General features: G+C 34.8%; 1 protein-coding gene across 1 annotated transcript in view; it reads right to left on the bottom strand.

Moving 5' to 3' along the window:
• Positions 1-19,773, bottom strand: part of LOC106643886 (CD151 antigen) — a 183,610-nt gene that overhangs the window by 47,022 nt on the left and 116,815 nt on the right. The window contains exons 2-3 of the mRNA XM_014359177.2: positions 18,904-18,937; positions 1,169-1,206 (exon numbers count right to left, since the gene is read on the bottom strand). The gene's annotated coding sequence lies outside the window, so the exon portion shown is untranslated. The remainder of the gene's footprint in view (positions 1-1,168; positions 1,207-18,903; positions 18,938-19,773) is intronic.

The raw sequence follows: 19,773 nt of genomic DNA, 5'->3' as shown, positions 1-19,773 counted from the left end.
GGAGAGCCTGTAGTCATGATCCATGCTTACTTATTTAACTTTCTCACTTGATAAGTGGCATGTGTTTACGAGTGATAGTTCAAAAAGAGCACAAATGATTAACACCCAAGGTTGTACCAACCAATGAAAATCTATCGATTCGATTCCAGGACTACTTTAATAATAGTATTACATCTAAAGATCAACTAAATGTTGAATTATAAGCTGTTTCTATGCGTCAACATTACTGTGAGTTCAATAAAAAACTATCCCGTACTTGAAAAATACATAAAGATAACTTAACATCTAAGAACTTAATCTAGAAGTATCGTTCTTTAAAAATTTTCAAGCGTATGAAAAACATCAAACGTAAGTAAAGGGGCCCTAACAGGAAGATAGTCTATCACCTAGTAACCACAAAGCGAGCTCTTCATGCCATTAGTATTCGTCGAGTTCTCGGCAAACAGCACATCAGTGCGCTACGTCATCCAAGTGCAAGTAATTCCCACGCGTTATAGCGTGACCACTGGTAAACTTCTCTCCCTCTGGGCAAGCGATACTTTCGCAAACAGATTGCCCAGAGACAACGTCAGGAGTAAATCCGAGGGAAGATACAGCTTTCAGTGCGTCAAGGTGTGTTGGTCGTTTAGTTGCCGCTCAAAGTTTTCGCACAATCTCACAGCTAGTATCGTAGAAAATTTGACTCGTGATGGAGCTACCAAGTTAATTTGACTGGATGCCATTGGGAAGACTGAAAACTCTTTTGTTGATTCTATTACGAAGGAGTGAAGTGAAGGGGAATGCGCAGGCAGTCCAAAAAAGTGTTGATGAGCTTCCACATGCATTGATTGTTGATGTCCCGATAATTACAATCAGTTGGAACTGGAAACGTTTCTGATCAATTCAAATGTGCATTTTCAAAGAAGTTGGGAGTCCTTTCTAGTGAGTGAGATCATTGGCCTTTCTAATTCCTAACCTAATGTCGTTTGCTTTTACCAAATTCTAATTTGGCATTTGACTGCCCAATTTGTAATCTATATTACGCACAAGTAACAACGTTTCAAAAGATCTTGGTTCATTATTTCGAGATGTTCGGTCATGATGTATAGTAAGATTAGTTGTACTCTTTTGGAACAAAGTATAATATGAATTATAAATAAATCATAGTTTAGGTACTTAGAATATTTACCGATGGATGATGCTTGGTGTTGCTTGTTCTCCACTAGTCTGTAAATACAAAAAATTGGTATTAGTGACGAGGTATATAGAACAGTTGTCATAAGTACTCTGATTTTTCAATTATAATTTATTTAACTTTTAACTACTTTATATTAACTGTTAAAAGTATTCCGAGTATCGTTAGAGCTTTGAACTATCACTCAAACAAAACAATAATAGGCTGACTACTATTCTCAGTGGTCTATTTGCTAATACAGTTCAACTGGGAAATTTTTTTTCTAAAATACTCAACTCACGATAAAAAAAAATGTAGTCCAGAGCATTCAAGTTGTCATATTATTGTGTAGACATGAGCCCAGAGCACAGCTAATAACATAACTAAAGCCAAGATTCTACATTGGCTTTGAGAAGCATATACCTTAAGCAATTCACCATGAAGCTCAGAGAGAGGTAATGTGTACGTTTGTTGACAGAGGAGCATATTTACAGAAGGTCAACCACTACATGAACTCATTGATCTCTGAAGGCTTCAGATCTAAGGTTAAGCTCAAACGCTTGCAATATCTTGCGTTTAAGCTTTTAATTTTTTGGCCATAAAACTATAGCTCTGCTGCGTTACTATACAGCATGCAATTTATTTAACAATTTCGTTACAATTTCGTAAATACCTATCATGCAACTAACATACGATACAAATGAATGCTTGAAAATTATCATAATTAAATAGGGAGACTATTTTTTTAGTACTTTTATTGAGATTCAAAAAAAACTCATAAATGTATCGAGTTCATATTAGCATTATCTGTACGTATTATTAGATACTTTGATATCTTGAAATAGAGACTGATTTTATAGATTTGTAGAAAAATAATTCTTTCACATACGCTATACTATCAAAATTGTTTGTATTTTTTTGAGTTTAGTTCCTACATAATATACGTAGCTTTAAGAAAATAGTTGTACACATTTATTACCCTTTGATCTTAATATTCTTATTTTCTTATTAACATTTAGAACCCACACAATAAAAGAATATGTACCTAGAATTGGATGTCAAGTACAAAAAACACCAATGCTCGTGAAAAATTCAAACTCGTAAAAAAACATCCAATTCCACTTTGAAACAGGAAAGTGCGAACCAATAATAACAGCCACAACAGTAAAACAAACCGAGCTATAGCATGCCAGAACGAAAAAAAAGACACAATAATAACACTCAAGTTCGCAGCTATCTCTTAGACAGGGCCAAGCAAGCTTGTGAAGGAGATTTAGCCTGCGGAAGTGACAAGCCGTGTTTTTTTCTGCTTTTAGCAAAGTTTTGTCCGGACTCTCCACATAATACCCATGGATGTCCCCGAACCGTAGCAACTTTGAAAAAGAATGAGAGGAGGCGTTGAAAGTTTTATTGACACTGGTTATCTAAAAATTGAATAAAAAAGTCGGAGATGTGTACGAAGAGAGAGAGAGGGAAAGAGAAATAAAGAGGAATGTGAAAAATAGTAGGGAATTCCAGGTGAGCACCACTTTTAAAGGAGAGAACGAGCATGGAACGGAAGACAATAAAAAATTTTGACGCTCAGAGAGGAAATGATAACAGTGGGAAACGGAATAAGAAGAAACGGGGAAGGTAATCATTGTTTGCTGATACAATTGAGACAACACTTTATTCATAATGTACAACTTTTAAAGTATTTTTAGTCGTATGCGTTTAAAGGAGAATTAGAGGTACTTATCATGTTATTAATTAAATAACGAATACAACATTTATCAGTCAAAAAGTCATCACAAAAGCGATTGCAGTGCGTAGAGAAATAATACTGTAAATTTCAGTTTGTAAAACAAAAAAAAACTAGAACACAAGACGTTCTTATCATCTATTAACTAGACACTGATTAGAAAATTAATAAAAAGACTCTAAGGAAATACCTCTTAAAAAAAATTGACAAGCTAACGCAAGCAGCTTCCCAAAAAGTTATTCATGTGTATATAAAGCTCACCAAAAGCTCCGAACAAAATGTGTCAATGGATAAGGTAGTTTTCCCGCTTCGTAAAATTTTCTCCTCCAAGCTAGCTTTCGTGTGACCTCTAATTCTCTTTGCTGGACATTCTCCCTTCTTAAGTAAGCATCCGAGATGAATAAGTCACTCAGGAAGCTTGACATCCCCTTGAAGTGAATAATCTTTCATCGCTACTTGGCCAGTAGAGAGACCGAAGAGAAGTAGAGCTCCAGAGGGAGATGAAAGCTGTCGACTTTCAAGCTTGAAACGTGAGAGCCACTCACTAAGGAACTCGTAACTCGTAATCGCCGGTGAGAGAATCAATTACCATGCCATCGTTGGAAGGACTTTCTTCCTTGCCCCATCTTACATCGTTTGGCCTTTGCCTGCCTTTATTTTCTTTAGGACTTTGGTAATGAGTTTGATACAAGGTACGTATTGGTGACACAGAGTACCAAGAGGCCACCAGGAGATAAGACAGTAAGCTGGCTTTGCCTAACAAACTTCCTTTTTTGATCCGATTACAGCACAATTCTAATGACTTGATATGTCATACTACATTGTCGTTGCGAAGCAAGTGAAAACTCCACTTTGACTAAGACAGTAAAATTTATACCATTACTTATTTCTTTTAGTGATTTGAAACAACAAATCATTTGAGACGTAAATTGTTTCCAACCAATGAAAGATAGTGCTTATGTCTCAATAAGCTGACGATGGGGGTTTGAAGTAAAATTTTTTTATGAAAAAATTTTAAATAGCGCTATTTTTCCTGTCTTATTTGTAGCGAATTTTCTATGTATATGCCATGCTTTTGCTCGTGATGACAGAACTTTGCTAGAAATTTAAGATTTAAGGACCTTTTTTTTTTTTAAGCAACTGTGGCGATCTCCTTTTTTTATTAACAAATTAAAGGATAACACTTAATCTCGTTAACTGAAAGGTAGTGTTACTTCTCAATAAAGTAAAAAACATACCCTTTTTCTTATGAATTACTAATTGTACTTGATTTAGAACGTATTTAAGATAACGCCTACTTCCTAATAAGTTAAATAAAGCTTAAGATTTCGAAAAACTTCGTCGTAAATATCTATAGTAGACAGTTATCATTTAATCGATAAATGTATGCGAGTAGGACGTCTCGATTGATCGATTGATGGACATAAGTGCATCACGTGCAACTCGAGTTTTTATCCCTAACTGCGGAAAGTTTTCGAAACATTGAAGGCATCTCCGAAACTTTTACCCCCAAAGCGAGAAGCACAAGCCTCGAAAACTTAAAAGCTTCCACGGAATCAATCTGACAGACACGTATAAGTGCGCATGTGCGTATAGAAGACAAGTTTTCTTCTGAAGATACCATTGCCACGCAATGGTACGTATGCACAAGAGCTATGGTGTGGCGTGCGAACATCTCAATGGCAGTAGCTGTGCGCTCACGAGATATCTCTACGTCTGGAACACTTTCCAACTTCGTGCCCATGTACACCTCACGCTCGAACGAGAAGTCAAAAGAAGAGGTTCGGCAAAATATACGCCACATCAAGGAGCACCTTAGTTGTGTGCTCGTGTATCTAGGCCCAGCATTGAAATGGACGGCCACGGATAAAAATCTTTCCACCGTAAGTTAGCCGCGTAAATCCATGTCTGGCTCACTGGTTGGAGTACAGAAGTATTTTTATTTCATCCTCCACCTTTTTTTTGTAGCCTGAGAGAGCGTTTTGATGTCTATCGTCTGGATCGTCCTTTGGTATGTATGTTCAGAGGGGTAAGATTTTTTCTAAAAGTTCACGAGATACAGAATAAAATGTGCGTTATACGAATATATCCATGTTACATGTACCTTTGTAGTTGAAGTTTTGAATCAGAGAAAAAAAAATTAAGTACTTGGGTAGCTGAAAAACTTTTCATTTCAATTCATACATTTTTGACGTATTGCGAATGAAGTAGGAATTTTTGCCTTAGTCTAAGAAAGAAGTTTCCATGCGTTTACTATCGATAATTTTTGTAACCAAAGATTTTAATTCTTGTAAAAATTGTACACGGTATTAAAAACAAACGCATAAGACTTGATTATGCTGTTTAAATGTTATCTGGACAACAATACATTTTTTTAGAGCTTTACATTTACATTTAGGATTTTTAGAGCTTCACATTTACATGGGATGTAAAAAATATATGGAATTTCACTTAAAATAATTGTATTGTCTGTTTAACTCAAAAAGCGTTTCACTTTACTCACTTGTATTAACTAAAATAACAACAAAAAATTACTTCTAGTTTATTGGCACAAAGCTGCCTCATGATTTTTTCTCGATAACATTTTCATTCTACATCAATATAATGTGCTCTTATGATTTAAGGTTGTCTGTACATAATTGAATATACACCCACACAAATGATTAAAGGAGTCTGGAACTTTGTAATTGCTATCAGAAAATTTTTTTGTGGTAGTTTAAGAAATATTTCAGTGCCTGTATCATCAGATCTAAACATGTTACAATTTCATTATATAATTTTTACTATGTGGAACGTATCAGATATCATTAACATCATTGCCATAGTCAATTTTTTACTTCTGCTCTCATATGCCTTTTTGAATTATTTACTATCTTTTTTGTTATTTTTACCAATACTGCCATTAGCAATGTTCTTATTTTAATGCAAAGGAAAATTAATTCAATTTTTATCTTGGTATGAACGTTACCTTAAGTCATGACTTACTGTACCACTCAGGGATATGAATAATTATGTTTTCTTTGTCCTAGTCTTTTAACCAACAACTAAAAATGTACAACAAGAATGATGAATGAAATTTAGTACCCAATTTATAATCTTGTCAAATATTTAAAAAAATTTTACCTTTTAGTGACTCTACCACTTACAACAATTTACACTTTGACATAATCGAACAGTTCCGGAGCTGAGTATATCTCCCAAAGCACTAGAATTTCGAATACTGATAAAATTGGATGATTTTGATGGATTTTAAAGTGAATAGCATAAAATTATTTAACAAGAGGATAAGTACAGGTATTTATACTAAAGTAGCGACGAAATATAAGTAAAATAACATCTTTTAGCACACGTAAGGATGATAATGTATCCTAAAGTGTTTTATGGTTCGAAAGCAAGTTTTTTAAGTATTAATATTAAAGATAACAACCAAAGTGTTGAGTAAAAATTACAAAAAAGTTTCAGTTTCAAAACCTAACGCAAATATCAGAGTATATTTAGTAGGATAATTTTAACTTTAAAATATAAAGTAGCACTACTTGCGATAATCCCTTCATAAACTATAATTTTTTAAAAGCCTTTGAGAAAGTGTTTCATTATCTTCTGTTTTAGGAGAAGTGAAAAAATATACCGAAACTTTTACTGAGAGTTCAATCTCCATGTTAAATAGAAACTTAACGGTAACCTCTAGTTTCAAGTAGTTCGCCTCTATTTATTGTTGGGTTGCCTATCTTTCCTTTTTTTTTTTTTTTTTTTTTTTTACATAGTTAACGTTTAATATTAATGAATATTTACCTCTGATGATAGTACAACAAAAGTAAGCTTTATCATCCAAAATCAGCCACCATTTCAAATTGTTAGGGGACAATTATAGATTGTTTGAATAACTGCATCTCAAAAAATAAATCAACTACAAAATATTATAATCTTATTCCCATTTGAGTCAAAGGCCATCACAGTTAGATACGTTATCTGCCAGCAGTAATGGTTACACATTATGTAGTGTATATAAAACATTCATCTTTACTAATGTGGATGATACGCACGTATACGCACGTATACATACGTACCCTTGTATGATACGCTCGCCTCAACTATATAATGAAATACATTATTATTGTAGAGATTAACGATTACATTTAGCCAGCCGATCTGTACAACACATTTTTTAAGCGGGTCATACTAACATTTTTATTATGCGCTAATTTATGTTTCCATTCGTTTATTTGCAAAAGACCAACGGTTGTCTGATTATTAGTAGCGCTTCATAATGTTTTTCTGGTAGAAATTAGGTCACTTGAATTTAATCTATTATTAAAACTTCAAAAATGTATTGGTTTAACAAAAAAAAGGGAAGATTACACCAAAAACAAAGTTTATAAGCAATGGATCTAGCTCTGCTTTTTCTAAAAACAGCTGACGCTTTTCATCATTCGGTATTCGTATTGAAATATTGTGATGATTATTAAATTAATTATTAAAAATAAACCTGATACTTATTAAATTTCTGCAATTGAAAAATAGTAGCTTTTGCATACATTGACAAAAAGGAATAAAAAATAAATTTAATTCCAAAATGGATTTACTTCGTCACTGCTTGACAATTTTGAATTGAATTATATTTGAAAGGAAGAAAAAGTACATTACATTTATTATGCTTTTAATATGCGTACATTTATATATGAATACTTTTATACAATTTATTTTACATTGTCTATCAGTTAGCTATTGTCTCTTTTGAATTGGTGGGCGTAACATTTTACAAAATTTGCAAAAATTTGCATGACCTGAAATCACTGCCGTAGTTAATTCCTATCATCAAATTAATATTACATTACAATTTGAACTCATGCGTCGTAGTTAATTTGCTTCGTGAACTAATTTAACTCGCGAAAGTATGAAACAGAAATTTGAATTTAATAAAAGTGAATACGTAAATGGAAGTGACTACCCAATAAAAGATTAATAAAAAAAAGAGATGAAAAATGAAGAAAAAAACTCTCAAAATCTCATTTCTGCAAAAGACGCAACACATCGCATCTCTTGACTCAATATCGTAAATTTCGGCAAGGGCCCCAGGAGAGTCAGGCTTTTTGCTCTCGTACGTTTTATTTTCCTTGGTTTTTTTTCAAGCTTCCGTAGCTGTGGGAATTACCAGTGGCACCATCTCCCCTTTTTCATAGATTTATGTGCAAGGAAGGAAAACATTTTTCAAAGCAGAACTGTTTTCGTTGGGGATACATTATAACGATGAAGAAGAATGGATGATTGTAATAAACAATGATGAAATAAGTGTAATTAGTAGAAGAACGTTTCTACATGGGTGTGCCTTAAATGTAGGTGAATGGGTTTGAGGCTCTACGATTTCCAAATTCACCAATTTGATTAGGTATCTTCCTTAGATTTCAATGTGGTAAGGCTTTACACTTAAAAATCTACGTTTAAAATGATCTGAAACAGTGTTCGGAAACGTGCATTGTACCATTCGTTTACTCAATTTTTATGTAATTTCAAGGAGTTTTTCATCGGGATTCTCCAGAAAAAAAGGAAAAAGATTTTAATATGCATTTGGGATTCATGCAATAATAAATCTTTAACACGTTTCGATAGATTTCTCGGGTATAAATGCATTTGGACGTACACAAAGTTTCGCTTCACCAGTGAAAAAACGTCTGCAGAGACATCAAGAAATTGGCGCGTATGCATTTTCCATCTTTAAGGAAAAGTCGAGGCAAGAACTAGAAATGAAATACATGGGTAAGCTTAAAATGTCTTTTCCTGTCTGGCTTTTGTTTTCATAAAGTATAGTGTTCGCAATACTCATTTCCGTCTCACTCTCTATCTTTACGATAAAAGTAAAGTGTATGTGCATGGAATTTGTTGAAGTACTGATGAAAGTTTATGGATCTTACAATGTGCGATGTGTTGTAATGGTTTCGTGTAAAACAAGATGTAAATCATTCAGATGTTTTTTGTTCATGTATCAAACGACAAGTACAGATAAAAAAAAAATGAAAGTAATTAACACCTGGAATTACTTTTAACGCCAAAGCAACAATATTCTTCCATGAACACTAGCTTATACCAGTAACCACAGCTGGATATCTCGATTTCATTTCACGTTGCTTGCCCCTCCTCTTTTTTGACCTCTTTTATTTCTGAAGTTTTTATCCTTAATCATTACACATTCGCACCTCCAGTCCTTTTGTCGCAATCCCGTTCCGATCCTTTGTTTTTTTGCTCTTACTCTTTCTTCAATTATTCTCCTGACTAACCCAGTCCTCCTTTCAATTTCTACTTCTCTCGAGCACAATATGCTGTGGATGAAAAGAATTTCTCCTCGCCCATCTCATCTTTACGACTCTACCACCAAACTATTTTATTTCTCTCTCTTTCTCTCTCTCACTATCCCTTTTCAATTTTTAATCTTCCCTTTCTTTTTTTACGACTCCCTTACACTTTTCTTTTTTTTCTTGTGGTTCTTTCCGCTTTCACATCTGTCTCGCTCTCTCTCTCTCTCTTTCCTAACTAATTCTCCATCTCTTTTTTCAAACGAGTAGAAGAATAAGTTAATTTGACGAAAGCTAGACTGTATATGGACAGACACACACAAATATAGTGGTTGGACTGAAATTCCCAACGATGCACTCAGTTGTATTGATTCATCGTGACTAAAAAAAGTCAGGTCTAGAAGCTGTGGAAAAGCCTTGGCAAAAGCAGTTCAGCGTTTCACCGTCTACTATATTTTTTTAGCTCCAAACAACCTTGAGTGGATTGTTTTGGAACTGCATGCCTTCGTAATATATTGTGCACAATTTAGTATATTAGGATAAAACGAACTATGTATACTTCTATTTTTCGGTACTACATACATGGAATTTATCTTATTTCTAGAATGTATTTTCAAGTGCTTTAAATTTACTGTACCTGAAGTAATGGTAAATAATTGTTAATTTGTAGTTAACCACTATCTGCTATGATTATAAGAACTTAAATACTAGTGAAAGCAATCCTTATTAACAACGAGATTATTTAAAACCGAATACTAAACTTTCTACTTCTTATACAGGGCACCAATTATTTAACAAGAAAGTTTTTCAGAATCTGTTATCTGGCCTTTATATCTTTTGCCATAATAAACATTTGATAAAACGTATCCCACCCAAAATTTTTTTTCAAGATTTTCTTGGGTAAATTCTAACAACCACTGATGTAAATAATTATAATATTGTATCCTGATACTTATTCCAATCGTTTCATTCAAGAATTGTTCCCCACTATTTGACTACTTTCTAGTAAATCAATATTTTTTGAAGATTATAAACATAGATGTGGTTAGGGATAGATAATCAACTACAGAATTATCATTAGTACACTAAAAAAGCACTCTCCTAAACTGAATAAGTATAAATATTCGTGCATATAATACATTAAGGAAATACCAAGACACCAGACTTGTCACTATATTTTTAAAAGCTCATCTTTTAATTTTGGGTTTTAAGAATGTCGTTCGTATGGTGTGAATTTTATGTGACTCTATTAACGAGGTTAGCAAGAGATAAAACGGAGACTCCGACTCTAATTGCTGCGGCCACGTAAACAAGTATTTTCCGGTCAGTGAGTGCAAAGCGACAGCTCGTCAGTCACCCACGGACGGAATCGAGTCTCTGGAAAATTCACAGGCTTAAACTGTAATACGTTTACCAAAGGAGCATGGCTGAATTTAATACAAACCTTGTGCGCTCATTGTTAATTGTACATTATACGTGGGTAGTCGTTCAGTAATCGGATTCTCTCGTTTGACAATTGTCAAGCTGTTGATACAAATGGATGTTTGGGTTTTGTTTGACTACGGTGGAGGCGACGATTGACTCTGTATTTGGTTTTGTCACGAGTCCTTTGTTGACATGTATTCTACGCTGTAGGTCCCCGGATCTACACTGTTCCCTCAACTGATATAACGAGTTAATTTAAACTACAATAGAATTAAAAAGTACAATAAATCCATGGTTTTTATGAGAATTATTAAACTAAGTAGTAAAAAAGAATTTCACACATTAGTGGTAAAGGTAATTACTGCTAAACTTGAAAACTTATAACAAAATCAACGATCTGTATAACAAAGTCGACAATGATTACAAGCCATCCAATGTGCCAGGTTGAATCTATCTAATTGTACACTGTCTTACATTTAAGTTTATCTAACCCAAAAAGCTTTCTGTTTCAACTATTGGTTCTTTAATTTTTACTAACAATTATTCTACAAATCTTGTACCTCTTTTTTTATGTAAAATTTTTTAAAACCATCAAAATATTTGGAGAACGTAAGGACAATGCTCATTAAAAAAAATTTCTAAATTTTTGTCAAAATCTTGCCTACTTGTTTTAAGAATCATAGACTTGATGTTAAAATACTTGTGTTAAAAATGTTAATAAATGAGAAACATCCTTTATTATTACGTAAAAGAAAGTAATAATTTGAAGATGCATTCATACTACCGCTTTTTTTCAGTGTCAGAAACACCAATAATCCTACATATACTACTATACGTATTTTTGTCATTACAAAAAGGAATAAAAACAGTTTAGATGAAATACGAATAATTCGTCTGCTATTACCGTTTGTTTCATCAGAAGATTAAACAATTAAATATGTAACGTTACCTATGCGTGTATATCTCTGCTCATAAACTTAAAAAAACTAATCAAGCCGTAGCTCTTTCCTCAGTGCAGCTTCCTTTCAAGCAACGTAGATGATGGTTGAATTTTTCAGTACCCCGACATCTAGCTACTGCTGCCGTGAGAGTAAAGTTTCGAGGGTTTACTTTCTTGCTGAACTATCCTCTCTTTAAGGCAAGAAATGGGTTGGAAAGATAAGAGAACGTAGGTATAGAATAGGTCCACTGCTGGGGAAATTTTCCAACATGTGCGCAGCAGACAAGTTTCTTGGGGCACTGCAACTTCTACTACTGTTGTAATATTCAAGTTATCTGAAGGTCACAAAATACTTTTACTATTTCTGTTATAGCGATAATTACACGGGGAGGAAAGAATTGAAAAGCTTCTGCAATCGAAATACCCAGAAAAGAAAATAAATTTCTTAGTTGTTAGCAAATGGGATATAAAGAGAGAGAGAGAAAAATACTGTAAGAGAAACAGACAGACGTAGAGAGAGATTTTTGATTCCATAAAGGTCTTATTTTAAGTACAAGCTCTTAGATGAAGAAAATTTGCAACTGATAGTATACGATTTAGTTGAGTACATAATTTTATCGAATTATAACTATTTTCAAGGGTATATTTAGGTGGTTTAACTCTATTACCCATATCGTATTGTGGATTTTCATCAAGAAAATGCCACATTTATTTATTAATTATTACAAGCTCAGAAAATTTTCCACCAATTACTTATACTTCCTTTCTGTAACTGCTCCCAATACTTTGTATCGCATGATAAGTAAGTGTGTAAAAAGCAAGTATCAGTCAAGTTCATTTACAGCTAAGATCACTAGCACACCGTACATATGAGTTCAGCTAGTTGTCGAGAACGAAACGAGTGACACTCCCTTTCTTTTGGATTCCTGCCCTTTTATAACTATTCAATACTTGTGTATATAAAGTATTGTACACATGTATGCACAGCGTACTATAAAAATAAAAATACCCATGATTATCAGGTGAAATTAAAGTAGTATTATTCTATTATACATATTTTACTACGGACTATCATCAAGAAAACATTGAATTAATGTGTTTATAAAGATTTGATATGTACTAGTAGACGTAAATACGGCTTTTTAATAGATTCTTGCAAGTAAGTCACTGTAAATTTAAATTTCATGTCCACAAAGATGAACGCAGGTAGCTAATACACGTGGGATTATAAAGAAATGTACTAAAAATATGGGATATTATACATCTTTGCTCACCCATAAATGAGAACGTTTCGTATTAATAAAGCGTAACCCAAAGCCAACGACCAGAGGCAGTAACGGCTTTAAGTCAGCTTTTTTTTGTGTGGAGGGAATAATCCACCCTGGTTCCAGCCAACTAACAGGTTTAGCATGTACACGAGGAGAGGAGGTGGAAAGAGAAAATGAAGAGAAAACGACGGATTTTCCGGGGGTAAGAGCTTCCCTCCCCCGTGAGAGTGGCTGTATTACGTTGTGGCTTACGTTTCTTCTTTCAACTTTACTGGGTCTTTTAGAATTCCTTTTCTGAAAATTAAAATAACGTCAAAGCCACCGTAGACAGACAACGTGGTTCGAGGGCCTTTATTTCAATTCTCACTTTCTTGTTTTATTGTACATTAGTTGATGAATTTGCGTTTTGCAAGGTATGGTAACAGTTGAATGCAAAAGAATTGTGTGTATTTTTTTTTTAGGCAAACGGGAGTCTTAAAACCTCATAGATAGATCGTTGTTTGAGATGTATTGACGTTGTTTGAAAATTAATTTCATTTGATGTAATTAAATCAGTGCCACAGGACTCTTGTTGGTACACAACAAACTCTTTATCCACAAGATTTAGTCCGTTATTTGTCATTATAGTCTTGATGAAAATTCTTTTACTCTGGAATTCTCTTGAAGTTGTTCCGACAGGTTCAAAACTGTATTTTCATTTTTCAATGTATAGTTAACAGCCTTAGTGAGTCATTTAGTAACATATTGATTCCTGATTTCATTTCCTAAAAATAAGTAGGAACCATGCATATGTACTTACACCAATCTGTAAAATCTTTATGAGGATAGTCGGGGAACCCAGCAACAAAGAGCAAGACAAAACAGTTGTATAGACAAGTCAATTCCAGTAGGTATTTCCATACCCCACAAAGTCACGGCTACCGTACATCAAAACCTGCAGGGAGTCACAGGTGCATGCATAAGCGAGACTCATTTCTATGTGGCTGCAGTGAGAGACTCCACCTCGTACATATGCAAAGACTTTGCTATCCTTCTCCTTCTTTCGCTTTCTAAAAAGCACCAGCAAGTAGTGGACGAACGAACACATGACTAATAAAAAGCCGAGCGCTTAGTGCTCGCGGATAAGGGCCGTGCAAACCGGCAGCCAGAGTCGAGGACAAAAGAGGTGCGTCTCATTTTCTGCTTCCCATCAGCAGCAGTGCATGGCACAGAGATGTTCCGCAATCGTTTGCTCGGTGCGCGTGACTCGTAAAAATGTCCGCAACGAAGGAGCTTTTTCCCTCGCTCTTTTTCCCCTCTAATTTTCTAAAGCTTCTTGGGCTTCTTTTCTCTTTACTTTCTGGTAAGAGTTTCCTTTCCTCCGAAGTACCTTTACGACCTTTGCCTTGTACATTCGTAGCATTTAATTGCTGTTGCACCAACACTCGTACAAATGAAAGAGTCTGATGTGAGGAATGTTCAAATAAGGATATTTCAAGTACAATAACGCAAGATTGTTATTGAGGATTAATCAACTAAAGTCATTTTAGTTGAAAACGTCATAAATAGATGCATTTGTATCGTACTATGAAAAATTAAAACAACATCTCTTTTTTAAGTACAGGAGATGGAACTTCATAATTGTTGCGTCTTTGCTAAGCATTACGTACTGACTATTTCATCCCAGAAGATTCGAAGGACGACTATTTTTTAAAGATCTTTGAAATCTCCTTACACTCAAATGTGCAAATTGTGATTTGCAGTCCATAAGACGATATCTATTTATAACGTAAAGTGTCTTTAATCATCGAAATTATATTAGACCTATGATATTTGAATTGAGATTATCCTGTCATTAAATACGAAAAAACATGATTAAAGATACAAAAAACATTTTGTTAAAATAATACAAGCTAGTTTCTGTTAATAAGATTTGAATGCCACAATAAAATACGAGTTAATAGTATTTTGCTTGTTCATGCTACTTTTATTAAAATTACTCTGCCTATAAGATTCTTTCTTTATTTTCAATGCCAATACTCTATTGTGCATCTATGACAAAGTAGTGTCATGAACTTGTTTATTACGTAATAAATGTCAAAATGGTCTTAAGATAAGAAACAAACTGAACCAAAAAACGAAACTAATGAGCACAGCAACTGGAAACTTCAGTTAAAAATGTATTTATGGGTTCTTGAAACAACATGAGAAAAAAGAAATTAAGTTGTAAAGAAGGACGAGTTCCACCACCAATGTCACGTACCGAATGGCATTGATGACCATTTGTATTATCTGAATCTACCAAGCCTGTTAATGCAAAGTCTCCTTATTAACCTTTCTATCGTATACAAATACTAAATCTAGTAATAAAATAGCGTATGAAAATACAATCTCGTGACAACAGATGCTAGATGTGTTGCGATGGAAAACTAATAAAAAGCTCATGTACGAACAAATATTAATCGCGTGTATCTGTAAACAAAGAGTCAGACGACTATTCAAATTTAATAAAATTGAAATTTCCAGAACAGGATATAGGTAAATCTAAATAAGATTTGAACAGGGTAGATGATGCAGAAGAAAAAAAATATATAAGAAAGGACAGAGAGAAGAGTAATCGATGGGAGGATGCCGGATGAACGATGGCGCTTGGGATATCGTCGAGCGAAATGTTAGCGGAGCAGGAAAGAATATCATCTCTCTTTCTCTCCGTCTGCTCTCCTCCGTCCGTATTTTTCTGGACGGAAGGAGTCGTCCTATAGAGCTGATTTCGGAATTTTTTGGCCACACCTGACGCCTCTGCTCGTAAAAGCTTTTAATAAATTCTGATTTATTTCCGTCGTTAGCCTTTGCTCTGGAAGATGAAATTTCTCTCTCTTGGTCGCTTTTTTTTTTTGTTTCATGTGAACTTTGTTGAGAAATTTCTGAACTACTGATTATCCAAAATGTCAGTCGAGCCTGTGGACTGAGTAGCATTTTACAAAAGTGGAGTTCACTGGGATAGTGACCGTACAATGGCGAATCTCCAGGTAAAGAAGCTATACATTAATGTTTGCGGGGTGATTTGAAATTCACGACGAACAATTAACACTGGTGACACTATAACTGTTATGCTTTTTTGAAGGAACAATTAAATAAAAGGCTGGTGGGAGGTTTCGGAAAGAAAAAACGAAATGGGCCATAACTCGTGGCTTAATCCCTTGGCATTTAACTTTCCTCCACCGCACTTCTTCGAGGCCTCGAAGGAATTAAGCCCTTCCGCGCCCGGGACGCAAACACGCGCCTGCAAATGTTAATGCAGGAATAACTTTTTTCTGACCACAACTTCCTCCCGGTGAGAGCTATTTTACTTTTACTCCGTGCCACACGCGCTGCAACTACAGAGCGATGCTGTATCTACTCTGTACATAATAAATCGAAAAGTTTTGCCAAGTTGCACTCGAGGGATGTGTAGCTTATTCTCGGGGACATTCATACACATTAGACGTACGCTGAGAGAAAAATGTAATAAAATTTACTGTGCTAGAATGGTAATCTCGTAATGTTCGGTCGTCTAGGGACTTTTTACTATTGGAACAATGATTTTTAGTGTTTAGAACAGTTATTTTTGTTGTAAGTATATAGTGATTTTTACTGTTTGTACGATGGAAATTACTATTCAGAATGGTAAAAATTAGGTTGGTTCAAAGTAAAAAGTCCCTAGAAGGAATGACACCAGATTAACATTCCAGCACAGTAATTTTTATTATATTTTTCTCTCAGTGTACGTCCACATAATTTATGTGGTACGAAGTTCCTTGCACCTTGCTGACTGCTCATTACATGTAGAAAGAGTTGTAATGAAAAAAAGGAGATTGTTGGTTTGTGAAAGAAATCGGTAGGCTAGTAATACAGTATTTGGCTTTTCATACGTAGTTAGCTTGTTTACGTGTGTACGAAACGAGCTTCATGTATTTATTATCTCACACTTTACGTTTGTCTACTATATTAGTTCTTCAATGAATACAAATCAGGCTTTGTTGTTGCTCGTTTCACGTAAAAAATAGATTCTGATGCGTATACATCATTACGCATATAGATGTAGACATAAATTTACTTTAGTCTTCTTGTTTTCGTCTTTTAATATTATTTTCTGTCTTTCTATCTCTAATGGTATGTGTATGCGTCTGATGATGCAATATAAATACAGCCAGTACAGCCTACCGAAAACGAAAAAAGATCTTTTATTTTGTAAAATAGGGCTATGAGATCACTGTATGAGGGAGGATACAGAAAGCTACACGCAAATCTCCGTATAAAACGTGTACAACGTATATGATAAAAAGACTCAAATGGTGCTACATTTTTTTGTATACTTTTCGCAGTACTATTTCATGCTTCTCTGCGAGACCCGTGCTACTAGGTATACATACAAATCGCCGTTGCGTACATATATTACATAGTAACGTGAAAGAGATAAAAAAAGTGGGCTCATAGATCGTACAGAAAAAGGAAGGAACGGAACGGGAGAGTAGCCCATAAAGTACAATCAGTCATGTGACCTGCCAAGAAAAGTTTTCTATGCACTACACTAGCCGACAGTATCGACAAGCCAACCTTGAGGTGAGGATATATATATATATATATAATCAGAAGTTCCGGAGCAGAAAGGCATACTAATTTTTTTTTTTTTTTAATCTAGTAAATAACGCTAATGCACATAGTCTGGTAGTAGTTGGATATGTAGGTGTAGTTCTAACACTTGCACTGTGGCCTTAACATAACATAGTACATAATTTTCGAATATGAGTTTTTCAAGTATAGTCTTACATTAACCATATCTTTGACTTTAAAATCAAATAACCGTGTATTTTACTGTCGACATGAAATATTAAGTTGTTTTTCACTATAGATGCAAAGTCTTTGCAACCACGGGCACACAAAGTACTTTTCGCCCTTGAGATTAAAGTGAGCCCACAAGTTCAAAATGGTACTGTGGGCCCTTAGCAAGAAAAAACGTAGTTTGTGTTCTAGGAGCAAAGGTTTTACAATCCCACCCTTGGGGACTATACGTTGTGCTTTGCATCCATGGTGCAACATGTACTATTTTAAGTGTATACTAAAATAATTTACTTTTTACTTAACATTTGAAAACTCATAAATCGTATATCACAAAAGTCATTGTAGAAGAACTGACTATTGAAAATGGTAATATTGTTTATATATTCTCAAAATAAGGGGAATACCAGTTGAAAGAGTATGGAATACTTTTCTACAAAACTCAGCTATTGAGATGAAAGGAACAAGCTTAGATAACGTGGTTGAATATTTCAACTTCATCAAAGCACTTGACAACACGGTGCAAAATGAGAATATAACCCCGGCAGTGTATGAAATGTTCATTAGCTCTAAAAGCCTGCATGGAGTTTCGCATTCATTCCTTTACTTATGCACGAGCCAAAACCGCAAATTTTCCGCTAACGGCTCCTCCCCTATTCCCTCACCCACGGGCAACCATTCGCTATACCTTTAAAGTTCGATGACCGATTATCGAATCGGGAGGAACATATACTAAACCAGGAAATGCAGTTTCCCTGTTTCCGATTTGAGTTGACCAGCGTGAAGTATTAAATGAATGTTGCACTGAAAACAGACATTGGATACAATAGAGTCAATAGAAAATAGTAGAAAACAGAGGTATTGGAAAAAAAACCGGAATTTTTTTTCTACTGTTTTAAAATGAATCGCTTTAAAATAGTCAGTAGCACACTGTATTGGTAGAATACATAGCGTTTATTTTTTGGCAAGGCTGATGGCTCACTCGGAGTTTTTAAAATTATTTAAAACCTACTTTAGGGGCGTCTAAAGCACAGTTTGTATCCTGACGGTCTCTACTACAGGAATGTCAGAATCTGGGCCTCACATGGCAAGGATCAGTTTTCGGTCGTCTCGGTCATTCCTTATTTATTATTGAAGTTCTGAATTAGCATAGCACTCGTATATTACTTTCTTAAATACACATGCACGAAAATATTTCATAGGAGAGTATGTAGTTGTATATATATGTATGTATATTTTATAGCAACATTAACTTCATTTAATTTTTAGCGACTATGTTCATTACTACTTACAAAAGTTGTACATCACGTAATCTCTCGAGTTCACCTGAAACATAAAAAATAATTCCTTAGTGCAACAATATGTAAGGACTATTTTAAATAAGATTGTAACAAAAGAAGAATAATAAATTTTACTTTAGATGTCATTAAATGGCCTTATTTTACGATAGTTCCGTTAACTTTGCCAAACTTACAGAGACACAGACCATAAGATACAATAAAGTCCTGTCAAAAAATCCATCAAAACGTTTTATTTTGCGCTATAAATTGTCCTTATCGTGAAATGTAAATCATTGATCAGATAAAACTTTAGAACCATTTTTCCCTCGCTTACACCGACAATGCCATATCAAACAAAGGTCGAACACAATGGCAAACAGAAATCAAATCCCCGCGAACTTAATATCACCCACGCGTCCGCTGTCGCATTCGCAATAGTTCAAAGTAATTGTATCTTTGGCACAAAAGCGCAATTGAAGGCAACAAATTGCTCCAGAGTGTTACGGGTGGTTCACCTCGTGCATCTCAAACAGAGTTGTGTTCACCGTCAAAGGCCTCTCCCGCGGCAGTCTTACGACAATAAGAAGCGAGAAAACCAACAACAGCCGTCAATTGAGACCTTCTACTCTTCACTCATGCCCGTACTAGTTGTTCTTGACTTGGACAAAGGACGGACGGTCGAAGCCCTCGTCCATAATTAAGCCATCAATGCTAATCAACCTGGGCTCCCTCGTCTGAGGGTGTAATCATCGGTGCGGACAGAAAAGCTCCCTCTGCGTAATAGCAGTTATGGAAGTAACAGCAGGACTCGCAGCTTTGCAGGTACAGGTATACATATATACGTAGGAAGCAAAAGACGAGGAAATAGGAGAAAGCTAGACG

Source organism: Copidosoma floridanum, unplaced genomic scaffold (assembly GCF_036245765.1).
Source record: "Copidosoma floridanum isolate Cflo_tuat_1 unplaced genomic scaffold, Cflo_Japanese_pri ptg000011l, whole genome shotgun sequence".
NCBI lineage: Eukaryota > Metazoa > Arthropoda > Insecta > Hymenoptera > Encyrtidae > Copidosoma > Copidosoma floridanum.
Note: the sequence above shows the minus strand (reverse complement) of the source record. Positions and strands in the feature narration are given on the sequence as shown.